Source organism: Gouania willdenowi, chromosome 3 (assembly GCF_900634775.1).
Source record: "Gouania willdenowi chromosome 3, fGouWil2.1, whole genome shotgun sequence".
NCBI lineage: Eukaryota > Metazoa > Chordata > Actinopteri > Blenniiformes > Gobiesocidae > Gouania > Gouania willdenowi.
The window spans coordinates 43,881,688-43,892,078 of NC_041046.1; the positions used below are offsets into that span (position 1 = coordinate 43,881,688).

Consider the following 10,391-nt stretch of genomic DNA (forward strand, 5'->3'; position numbering starts at 1 on the left):
TACTATCAGTTGATCCAAGGACAGATGGAGTCACACAGTGTTGTACTTTTCAAAGTGACATTTAAACAAACAACTTTCCTTTCCTTTCTTCTGCTCTGGGATACATCAAACCATCCTCATCGTCCTCAGCTCCCATCAGCCAATGGGTGATGAGAACAGGCAGCAGCGCCGCAAAGTTCAACGAAGGCTCGACCTCTGCTTTCTCGTCCAAATCAGGAGTTAGAAAGAGCCAAACTAAGCAGCATGAAAGGTCCTTTGGAGTGAGAGCTGAGTAAAGTCCTGCTGGAATCAATGGTGACCTTCCAAAGGAGATGAATGAGATGATACAGAATTGTTCCACAGAGCTTTGAAATGCTCTGTGTGATGAATCTCAACGCCTTACTTGGAGCAAAAGAACACGGAATATTTAAACCAAACAAAAATCTTTTATTTAAGTCTTTAAAGTAATAACCAAAAACTGCAACACAAGATAGGACATCATGAGAAATCATAAAACATTTGTTGCTGAGGTTCAATGGTGTAGTGGTTGTCATGTCTGCTTTAAACGCTGAAGGTCCAGGGTTCAACCCCCTGTGGAATCATTTAAAGGCAATTCTCTGAATCTCTTCCACCAGCACCTTCAGAGGTCCTTTTTCTAAGACCATGTGATCTAACTTACCAAACCAGTGTTGGACTTCTGAATCTTTGAAAGAAGCAGATTCCATGGTGTAGTGGTTATCATGTCTGCTGCACATGCCGAAAGCCCTGGAATCTGATCTGTATTTCCCATACCTTCTACTTTAAGTATCACAAACTTTCCAAGAAAAGTAGTGTGCACATCTCAAAAGCCATTTTTAAAAGAGATTGAGAGAATTTAGTTAACGCGATTCCACAAAGACCCTGGACCTTTAGCGTGGTAAAGCTTACCTAATGTATGGTTTCCATGGTGTAGTGGTTATCACGTCTGCTTTACACGCAGAAAATCCTGGGTTCAAATCGCAGTGGGATTATTTGACAGTTTAAAAGTAATACATTTTGAGTTAAGGCTAGTCGAAGACCCTAAAAACAACTGCAATTATAATGCACATACTGACAATGGGCTAAAAATGCATTTAGGCACAAAAAAATGACAAAAATGAAAAATCACCGAAAATCTGAGGTATGGCTATAGTAAGGCATATTTTTCAAAAATGTCAAAAAAATAAAAAATGAGTTAAGGCCAGAATAAGACCCTAAAAACTACTGCAAATATAGTGCACATACTTACAATGGGCTAAAATTGCTTTTAGGCAAAAAAATGACATAAATAAAAAATCACCCAAAATCAGAGGTAAGGCTATAGTAAGGCATATTTTTTCAAAAAATTCAAAAAAAATAAATTTTGAGTTAAGACCAGTATAAGACCCTAAAAACTACTGCAAATATAATGCACATACTAACATTGGGCTAAAAATGCATCAAGGCACAAAAAATGACAAAAATAAAAAATCACCCAAAATCAGAGGTAAGGCATTTTTTTCAAAAATTTCAAAAAAATAAAAATTGAGTTAAGGCCAGAATAAGACCCTAAAAACTACTGCAAATATAATGCACATACTTACAATGGGCTAAAAATGCATTTAGGCAAAAAAATGACAGAAATGAAAAATCTCCCAAAATCAGAGGTAAGGCTATAGTAAGGAATATTTTTCAAAAAATAAAAAAATTGAGTTTAGGACATTCTAAGACCCTAAAAACTACTGCAAATATAATGTACATACTTACAATGGGCTATAAATGCATTAAGACACAAAAAATGACAAAAATGAAAAATCACACAAAATCTGAGGTAAGGCTATTGTAAGGCATATTTTTTCAAAAAAATTCAAAAAAAATTAATTTTGAGTTAAGACCAGTATAAGACCCTAAAAACTGCTGCAAATATAATGCACATACTAACAATGGGCAAAAAATGCATTAAGGCACAACAAATGACAAAAATAAAAATTCACCCAAAATCAGAGGTAAGGCTATGGTAAGGCATTTTTTTCAAAAAATTCCAAAAAAATAAAAATTGAGTTAAGGCCAGAATAAGACCATGAAAACTACTGCAAATATAATGCACATACTGACAATGGGCTAAAAATGCATTTAGGCACAAAAAAATGACAAAAATGAAAAATCACCGAAAATCTGAGGTATGGCTATAGAAAGGCATATTTTTCAAAAATGTCAAAAAAATAAAAAATGAGTTAAGGCCAGAATAAGACCCTAAAAACTACTGCAAATATAGTGCACATACTTACAATGGGCTAAAATTGCATTTAGGCAAAAAAATTACATAAATAAAAAATCACCCAAAATCAGAAGTAAGGCTATATAGTAAGGCATATTTTTTTCAAAAAATTCAAAAAAAATAAATTTTGAGTTAAGACCAGTATAAGACCCAAAAAACTACTGCAAATATAAAGCACGAACTAACATTGGGCTAAAAATGCATTAGGCACAAAAAATGACAAAAATAAAAAATCACCCAAAATCAGAGGTAAGGCTATAGTAAGGCATATTTTTCAAAAATTTCAAAAAATAAAAAAATTGAGTTAAGGCCAGAATAAGACCCTAAAAACTACTGCAAATATAATGCACATACTAACATTGGGCTAAAAATGCATCAAGGCACAAAAAATGACAAAAATAAAAAATCACCCAAAATCAGAGGTAAGGCTATATAGTAAGGCATATTTTTTTCAAAAAATTCAAAAAAAATAAATTTGGAGTTAAGACCATTATAAGACCCTAAAAACTACTGCAAATATAATGCACGAACTAACATTGGGCTAAAAATGCATTAGGCACAAAAAATGACAAAAATCAAAAATCACCCAAAATCAAAAATTTCAAAAAAATAAAAATTGAGTTAAGACCAGTATAAGATGCTAAAAACTACTGCAAATATAATGCACCTACTTACAATGGGCTAAAAATGCATTAAGGCACAAAAAATGACAGAAATAAAAAAAATCACACAAAATCAGAGGTAAGGCTATAGTAAGGCATATTTTTTCAAAAAATTCAAAAAAATAAATTTTGAGTGAAGACCAGTATAAGATGCTAAAAACTACTGCAAATATAATGCACATACTTACAATGGGCTAAAAATGCATTAAGGCACAAAAAATGACAGAAATAAAAAATCACCCACAATCAGAGGTAAGGCTATAGTAAGGCATATTTTTCAAAAATTTCAAAACATAAAAAAATTGAGTTAAGGCCAGAATAAGACCCTAAAAACTACTGCAAATATAATGCACATACTAACATTGGGCTAAAAATGCATCAAGGCACAAAAAATGACAAAAATAAAAAATCACCCAAAATCAGAGGTAAGGCTATAGTAAGGCATATTTTTTAAAAATTTCAAAAAAAATAAATTTTGAGTTAAGACCAGTATAAGACCCTAAAAACTCCTGCAAATATAATGTACATACTAACAATGGGCAAAAAATGCATTAGGCACAAAAAATAACAAAAATAAAAGTTCACCCAAAATCAGAGGTAAGGCTATAGTAAGGCATATTTTTCAAAAATTTCAAAAAAAATAAAAATTTAATTAAGGCCAGAATAAGACCCTAAAAACTACTGCAAATATAATGCACATACTTACAATGGGCTAAAAATGCATTAAGGCACAAAAAATGACAGAAATAAAAAAATTCCCAAAATCAGAGGTAAGGCTATAGTAAGGCATATTTTTTCAAAAAATTCAAAAAATAAAAAAATTGAGTTAAGGCCAGAATAAGACCCTAAAAACTACTGCAAATATAATGCACATACTAACATTGGGCTAAAAATGCATCAAGGCACAAAAAATGACAAAAATAAAAAATCACCCAAAATCAGAGGTAAGGCTATAGTAAGGCATATTTTTTTCAAAAAATTCAAAAAAAATAAATTTTGAGTTAAGACCAATATAAGATGCTAAAAACTACTGCAAATATAGTGCACATACTTACAATGGGCTAAAAATGCATTTAGGCAAAAAAAATGACAGAAATGAAAAATCACCCAAAATCAGAGGTAAGGCTATGGTAAGGCATTTTTTTCAAAAATTTCAAAAAAATAAAAATTGAGTTAAGGCCAGAATAAGACCATGAAAACTACTGCAAACATAATGCACATACTTACAATGAGCTAAAAATGCATTAAGGCACAAAAAATGACAGAAATAAAAAATCACCCACAATCAGAGGTAAGGCTATAGTAAGGCATATTTTTCAAAAATTTCAAAAAATAAAAAAATTGAGTTAAGGCCAGAATAAGACCCTAAAAACTACTGCAAATATAATGCACATACTAACATTGGGCTAAAAATGAATCAAGGCACAAAAAATGACAAAAATAAAAAATCACCCAAAATCAGAGGTAAGGCTATATAGTAAGGCATATTTTTTTCAAAAAATTAAAAAAAAATAAATTTTGAGTTAAGACCAGTATAAGACCCTAAAAACTACTGCAAATATAATGCACGAACTAACATTGGGCTAAAAATGCATTAGGCACAAAAAATGACAAAAATAATAAATCACCCAAAATCAAAAATTTCGAAAAAATAAAAATTGAGTTAAGACCAGTATAAGACCCTAAAAACTACTGCAAATATAATGCACATACTAACATTGGGCTAAAAATGCATCAAGGCACAAAAAATGACAAAACTAAAAAATCACCCAAAATCAAAGGTAAGGCTATAGTAAGGCATATTTTTTAAAAATTTCAAAAAAAATAAATTTTGAGTTAAGACCAGTATAAGACCCTAAAAACTCCTGCAAATATAATTTACATACTAACAATGGGCAAAAAATGCATTAGGCACAAAAAATAACAAAAATAAAAATTCACCCAAAATCAGAGGTAAGGCTATAGTAAGGCATATTTTTCAAAAATTTCAAAAAAAATAAAAATTGAATTAAGGCCAGAATAAGACCCTAAAAACTACTGCAAATATAATGCACATATTAACATTGGGCTAAAAATGCATCAAGGCACAAAAAATGACAAAAATAAAAAATCACCCAAAATCAGAGGTAAGGCTATAGTAAGGCATATTTTTTTCAAAAAATTCAAAAAAAATAAATTTTGAGTTAAGACCAATATAAGATGCTAAAAACTACTGCAAATATAGTGCACATACTTACAATGGGCTAAAAATGCATTAAGGCACAAAAAATGACAGAAATAAAAAATTCCCAAAATCAGGGGTAAGGCTATAGTAAGGCATATTTTTTCAAAAAATTCAAAAAATAAAAAAATTGAGTTAAGGCCAGAATAAGACCCTAAAAACTACTGCAAATATAATGCACATACTAACATTGGGCTAAAAATGCATCAATGCACAAAAAATGACAAAAATAAAAAATCACCCAAAATCAGAGGTAAGGCATATTTTTTTCAAAAAATTCAAAAAAAATAAATTTTGAGTTAAGACCAATATAAGATGCTAAAAACTACTGCAAATATAGTGCACATACTTACAATGGGCTAAAAATGCATTTAGGCAAAAAAAATGACAGAAATTGTAAATCACCCAAAATCAGAGGTAAGGCTATGGTAAGGCATTTTTTTCAAAAATTTCAAAAAAATAAAAATTGAGTTAAGGCCAGAATAAGACCATGAAAACTACTGCAAACATAATGCACATACTTACAATGAGCTAAAAATGCATTAAGGCACAAAAAATGACAGAAATAAAAAATCACCCACAATCAGAGGTAAGGCTATAGTAAGGCATATTTTTCAAAAATTTCAAAAAATAAAAAAATTGAGTTAAGGCCAGAATAAGACCCTAAAAACTACTGCAAATATAATGCACATACTAACATTGGGCTAAAAATGCATCAAGGCACAAAAAATGACAAAAATAAAAAATCACCCAAAATCAGAGGTAAGGCTATAGTAAGGCATATTTTTTTCAAAAAATTCAAAAAAAATAAATTTTGAGTTAAGACCAATATAAGATGCTAAAAACTACTGCAAATATAGTGCACATACTTACAATGGGCTAAAAATGCATTTAGGCAAAAAAAATGACAGAAATTGTAAATCACCCAAAATCAGAGGTAAGGCTATGGTAAGGCATTTTTTTCAAAAATTTCAAAAAAATAAAAATTGAGTTAAGGCCAGAATAAGACCATGAAAACTACTGCAAACATAATGCACATACTTACAATGAGCTAAAAATGCATTAAGGCACAAAAAATGACAGAAATAAAAAATCACCCACAATCAGAGGTAAGGCTAGTAAGGCATATTTTTCAAAAATTTCAAAAAATAAAAAAATTGAGTTAAGGCCAGAATAAGACCCTAAAAACTACTGCAAATATAATGCACATACTAACATTGGGCTAAAAATGCATCAAGGCACAAAAAATGACAAAAATAAAAAATCACCCAAAATCAGAGGTAAGGCTATATAGTGAGGCATATTTTTTTCAAAAGATTCAAAAAAAATAAATTTTGAGTTAAGACCAGTATAAGATGCTAAAAACTACTCCAAATATAATGCACATACTTACAATGGGCTAAAAATGCATTAGGCACAAAAAATGACAGAAATAAATAATCTCCCAAAATCAGAGGTAAGGCTATAGTAAGGCATATTTTTCAAAACTTTCAAAAAATTAAAAATTGAGTTAAGGCCAGAATAAGACCCTAAAAACTACTGCAAATATAATGCACATACTTACAATGGGCTAAAAATGCATTAAGGCACAAAAAATGACAGAAATAAAAAATCACCCACAATCAGTGGTAAGGCTATAGTAAGGCATATTTTTCAAAAATTTCAAAAAATAAAAAAATTGAGTTAAGGACAGAATAAGACCCTAAAAACTACTGCAAATATAATGCACATACTAACATTGGGCTAAAAATGCATCAAGGCACAAAGAATGACAAAAATAAAAAATCACCCAAAATCAGAGGTAAGGCTATAGTAAGGCATATTTTTTTCAAAAAATTCAAAAAAAATACATTTTGAGTTAAGACCCATATAAGACCCTAAAAACTACTGCAAATATAATGCACGAACTAACATTGGGCTAAAAATGCATTAGGCACCAAAAATGACAAAAATAAAAAATCACCCAAAATCAGAGGTAAGGCTATATAGTAAGGCATATTTTTTTCAAAAAATTCAAAAAAAATAAATTTTGAGTTAAGACCAGTATAAGACCCAAAAAACTACTGCAAACATAATGCACATACTTACAATGAGCTAAAAATGCATTAAGGCACAAAAAATGACAGAAATAAAAAATCACCCACAATCAGAGGTAAGGCTATAGTAAGGCATATTTTTCAAAAATTTCAAAAAATAAAAAAATTGAGTTAAGGCCAGAATAAGACCCTAAAAACTACTGCAAATATAATGCACATACTAACATTGGGCTAAAAATGCATCAAGGCACAAAAAATGCCAAAAAATGACAAAAATAAAAAATCACCCAAATCAGAGGTAAGGCATATTTTTTTCAAAAAATTCAAAAAAAATAAATTTTGAGTTAAGACCAATATAAGATGCTAAAAACTACTGCAAATATAGTGCACATACTTACAATGGGCTAAAAATGCATTTAGGCAAAAAAAATGACAGAAATTGTAAATCACCCAAAATCAGAGGTAAGGCTATGGTAAGGCATTTTTTTCAAAAATTTCAAAAAAATAAAAATTGAGTTAAGGCCAGAATAAGACCATGAAAACTACTGCAAACATAATGCACATACTTACAATGAGCTAAAAATGCATTAAGGCACAAAAAATGACAGAAATAAAAAATCACCCACAATCAGAGGTAAGGCTATAGTAAGGCATATTTTTCAAAAATTTCAAAAAATAAAAAAATTGAGTTAAGGCCAGAATAAGACCCTAAAAACTACTGCAAATATAATGCACATACTAACATTGGGCTAAAAATGCATCAAGGCACAAAAAATGACAAAAATAAAAAATCACCCAAAATCAGAGGTAAGGCTATATAGTGAGGCATATTTTTTTCAAAAGATTCAAAAAAAATAAATTTTGAGTTAAGACCAGTATAAGATGCTAAAAACTACTCCAAATATAATGCACATACTTACAATGGGCTAAAAATGCATTAGGCACAAAAAATGACAGAAATAAATAATCTCCCAAAATCAGAGGTAAGGCTATAGTAAGGCATATTTTTCAAAACTTTCAAAAAATTAAAAATTGAGTTAAGGCCAGAATAAGACCCTAAAAACTACTGCAAATATAATGCACATACTTACAATGGGCTAAAAATGCATTAAGGCACAAAAAATGACAGAAATAAAAAATCACCCACAATCAGTGGTAAGGCTATAGTAAGGCATATTTTTCAAAAATTTCAAAAAATAAAAAAATTGAGTTAAGGACAGAATAAGACCCTAAAAACTACTGCAAATATAATGCACATACTAACATTGGGCTAAAAATGCATCAAGGCACAAAGAATGACAAAAATAAAAAATCACCCAAAATCAGAGGTAAGGCTATAGTAAGGCATATTTTTTTCAAAAAATTCAAAAAAAATACATTTTGAGTTAAGACCCATATAAGACCCTAAAAACTACTGCAAATATAATGCACGAACTAACATTGGGCTAAAAATGCATTAGGCACCAAAAATGACAAAAATAAAAAATCACCCAAAATCAGAGGTAAGGCTATATAGTAAGGCATATTTTTTTCAAAAAATTCAAAAAAAATAAATTTTGAGTTAAGACCAGTATAAGACCCAAAAAACTACTGCAAACATAATGCACATACTTACAATGAGCTAAAAATGCATTAAGGCACAAAAAATGACAGAAATAAAAAATCACCCACAATCAGAGGTAAGGCTATAGTAAGGCATATTTTTCAAAAATTTCAAAAAATAAAAAAATTGAGTTAAGGCCAGAATAAGACCCTAAAAACTACTGCAAATATAATGCACATACTAACATTGGGCTAAAAATGCATCAAGGCACAAAAAATGCCAAAAAATGACAAAAATAAAAAATCACCCAAATCAGAGGTAAGGCATATTTTTTCAAAAAATTCAAAAAAAATAAATTTTGAGTTAAGACCATTATAAGATGCTAAAAACTACTGCAAAAATAATGCACATACTTACAATGGGCTAAAAATGCATTTAGGCAAAAAAAATGACAGAAATTGTAAATCACCCAAAATCAGAGGTAAGGCTATGGTAAGGCATTTTTTTCAAAAATTTCAAAAAAATAAAAATTGAGTTAAGGCCAGAATAAGACCATGAAAACTACTGCAAACATAATGCACATACTTACAATGAGCTAAAAATGCATTAAGGCACAAAAAATGACAGAAATAAAAAATCACCCACAATCAGAGGTAAGGCTATAGTAAGGCATATTTTTCAAAAATTTCAAAAAATAAAAAAATTGAGTTAAGGCCAGAATAAGACCCTAAAAACTACTGCAAATATAATGCACATACTAACATTGGGCTAAAAATGCATCAAGGCACAAAAAATGACAAAAATAAAAAATCACCCAAAATCAGAGGTAAGGCTATATAGTGAGGCATATTTTTTTCAAAAGATTCAAAAAAAATAAATTTTGAGTTAAGACCAGTATAAGATGCTAAAAACTACTCCAAATATAATGCACATACTTACAATGGGCTAAAAATGCATTAGGCACAAAAAATGACAGAAATAAATAATCTCCCAAAATCAGAGGTAAGGCTATAGTAAGGCATATTTTTCAAAACTTTCAAAAAATTAAAAATTGAGTTAAGGCCAGAATAAGACCCTAAAAACTACTGCAAATATAATGCACATACTTACAATGGGCTAAAAATGCATTAAGGCAAAAAAATGACAGAAATAAAAAATCACCCACAATCAGTGGTAAGGCTATATAGTAAGGCATATTTTTCAAAAATTTCAAAAAATAAAAAAAATTGAGTTAAGGACAGAATAAGACCCTAAAAACTACTGCAAATATAATGCACATACTAACATTGGGCTAAAAATGCATCAAGGCACAAAGAATGACAAAAATAAAAAATCACCCAAAATCAGAGGTAAGGCTATAGTAAGGCATATTTTTTTCAAAAAATTCAAAAAAAATACATTTTGAGTTAAGACCCATATAAGACCCTAAAAACTACTGCAAATATAATGCACGAACTAACATTGGGCTAAAAATGCATTAGGCACCAAAAATGACAAAAATAAAAAATCACCCAAAATCAGAGGTAAGGCTATAGTAAGGCATATTTTTTTCAAAAAATTCAAAAAAAATAAATTTTGAGTTAAGACCAGTATAAGACCCAAAAAACTACTGCAAATATAAAGCACGAACTAACATTGGGCTAAAAATGCATTAGGCACAAAAAATGACAAAAAT

The 10,391-nt window shown here is 29.8% G+C and overlaps 2 non-coding genes across 2 annotated transcripts; both read left to right on the plus strand.

The window, feature by feature from the left end:
* Positions 1-508: 508 nt before the first annotated feature.
* On the plus strand, positions 509-581 carry trnal-uaa (transfer RNA leucine (anticodon UAA)). The gene has a single exon. It is a non-coding gene; the product is annotated as a tRNA-Leu (tRNA).
* Positions 582-916: 335 nt separating this feature from the next.
* trnav-uac (transfer RNA valine (anticodon UAC)) lies at positions 917-989 on the plus strand. Its single transcript has one exon. It is a non-coding gene; the product is annotated as a tRNA-Val (tRNA).
* Positions 990-10,391: the final 9,402 nt, after the last annotated feature.